This window comes from Pseudophryne corroboree, chromosome 8, assembly GCF_028390025.1.
Source record: "Pseudophryne corroboree isolate aPseCor3 chromosome 8, aPseCor3.hap2, whole genome shotgun sequence".
NCBI classification, from domain to species: domain Eukaryota; kingdom Metazoa; phylum Chordata; class Amphibia; order Anura; family Myobatrachidae; genus Pseudophryne; species Pseudophryne corroboree.
The window spans coordinates 139,126,946-139,129,523 of NC_086451.1; the positions used below are offsets into that span (position 1 = coordinate 139,126,946).

Genomic DNA, 2,578 nt, shown 5'->3' on the forward strand with positions numbered 1-2,578 from the left:
TTAATTTCCACTCATTTCCAGTCTATTCTGAACACCTCACACCTCCCAATATTGTTTTTAGGTCAAAAGGTTGCACCAAGGTAGTTGGATGACTAAGTTAAGAAACACAAGTGGCCGGCACAAACACCTGGCCCATCTAGGAGTGGCACTACAGTGGCAGACAGGATTGCAGTTTTAAAAACTAGACCCTGCAGAGCACATAATGCAAAGAAGAAAAGAGGTGCACAATGGAATTGTCTTGGGCCCTCCCACCTACCCTTATGTTGTTTAAACAGGACACGTACAGTTTAATAAACCCATCATTTTAGCGACAGGAGGTCCCCCCGGAAAAAGCTTGACAAGTTCTCAGAATCATAGCTAGCTATAAACATAACACCTCCTTCTTTGATGACTTTTCACATTATGAGAAGAGGCAAGAGGAAGAGGACAGTGTCAAGAAGGTGATTACAAATTAGAGAGGCACACACAATCGGGAACAATACACAGGCTTTCACCTCCACTCCTATATGGTATCCGGACTCCAGGTCGACAACAAAAAAGGTCAACACACCTTAGGTCGACGCCAATTGGTCGACACACCTTAAGTCGACATGGACAAAAGTTTGACATGGACAAAAGGTCGACAGGAACAAGGTCGACATGAGTTTTTCACAATTTTTTTCTTTTTTGGAACCTTTTCATACTTAGAGATCCACGTGGACTACGATTGGAACAGTAATCTGTGCCGAGCGGAGCGGAGCGAAGGCACCATGCCCGAATCATGGCGAGCAAAGCAAGCCATGCGAGGGGACGCGGTGCACTAATTGGGGTTCCCGGTCACTCTACGAAGAAAACAACACCAAAAAAACATAAAAAACTCATGTCGACCTTTTTCCGTGTCGACCTTGTTCCTGTCGACCTTGTGTCCATCAGAAAAGGGGGGGTTTGGGTTTGGGAATACCGCACAGGATCAAAAAGAGAGATTGTGATGAAAACAGTAAATGAAATGTTCGCTCCGAGAAAAACTGACAGATTAGACAATGGTCTAAGATAGATCACCTTCTACCATCAGAATAAATATCTATGGGCAGAAAAAATGGTGATTGTCAGCGGTGCTCCCAAAGGTCCAAACGTATTTGAAATTAGAAAGAGAAGAAAAAATGACCTTGGTTGGGAGCACTCATTCCCGGAGAGTTACTTGCAGATATGATGTCTGTATGAATAGTAATGTGGTAATGAATTAATTAAAACATAACTTTTAATAGTCTATATGTAATAAAAGGCTATGTACACTAATTGAAATTACTAAGAAAAATAAAAAAGCATAAGATACCCAATTTAATGATGAGATGGCTTAACATTTTCTAGGCCATACATAAAGTTAAGTCTGGGAACATATTGATGGATTATTACTGTGATAATTCAGTGTCTAGCAAGCAAATGCTCATCCCTCCGTGGGTTCAGTGCAATCACCAATTCAATTCCACTGGAGACCTACAACACCTGGTATTCCTAAGTGGTCTCCCACTGAAGTACTGACCAGGCCCAACACTGTATTGCCTCCAAGATCAGACGGGGTTGGGCATACCCAGTGTGGTATGGTAGTAGGTGACGTATGGAAAAGGGCAGTGAGTGCAGCTATTATGTAAGGGATGTGTGTTATTGTGCCAGTTTAGCCAGATGCATTCCTCCTTATTAAATAATTTTGTTGACCGTCATTGCACCAGTTTAGCGACCCAGACACATGGGTATGCAGAGGTTAAATCATATGGTCAACAAGGGTTGATAACATAAGCCTCTGTTATTCCTGTTCGTGGCGTGAGGCAAAGCAAGAAGAATAGCCTATTATAATTTAAGGCATGTATGGAGAGCAAACACAAAATTCCAATGAACCAAGTGTCTGTTATTGCAGATTGAATCTGCCCGTCAGGAAAACATTAATTAAATAATATTTTCTGATACACCAACATTAATAGAGAAATGATCCATGCTTAATTGTCGGGTGTGATACTTAGTTTGTATCAAAGGTGGAAAGATTAGCTAAAATAGCACACAGATGAATAGATAAATGTGCTTCAAAGAAATATATATTTGCTGCAATTAGTTAAACAATGCAGTGCAACTGATATAACAAATACAATTGTTGCCATGAATTTGACATAAACTGATACTTAGAAGCCAAATGTAATTTTTGAAAGAGAAAAAACACACATCGTTGCAGCTACCACTGCCCTGCACTATGTTATAAGTATATACTCAACTTACATCTTTTAAACATACAAAACAGCCTAAATAATTTACAGGCAAAAGTTGATGGCTAAATGCCACAGATAATAGTGCGGTTAATCATAGATAGCACCTATGGTAAATTATTATGTGCTTCACAGAACAATTTGCTGCTAACTTACGTATATGAAATATGAAAAGCAGCTTAAGTGATTATCAAACAAAAAGTTGGCAGCTAAATACCACAGGTAGCGGTGTGATTGATAATACACAACACCTGCAGTTGATAATTCTCAGCATATACTTGCTCCTCAAAACCAGCGAGATAGAATTGCCCAAATGAGCGTTTGACTTTATGGTGATGATGGGGACA

At 40.0% G+C, this 2,578-nt stretch overlaps 1 pseudogene; it reads right to left on the minus strand.

The window, feature by feature from the left end:
- Positions 1-1,470: 1,470 nt before the first annotated feature.
- LOC134951411 (5S ribosomal RNA) lies at positions 1,471-1,589 on the minus strand (annotated as a pseudogene).
- Positions 1,590-2,578: the final 989 nt, after the last annotated feature.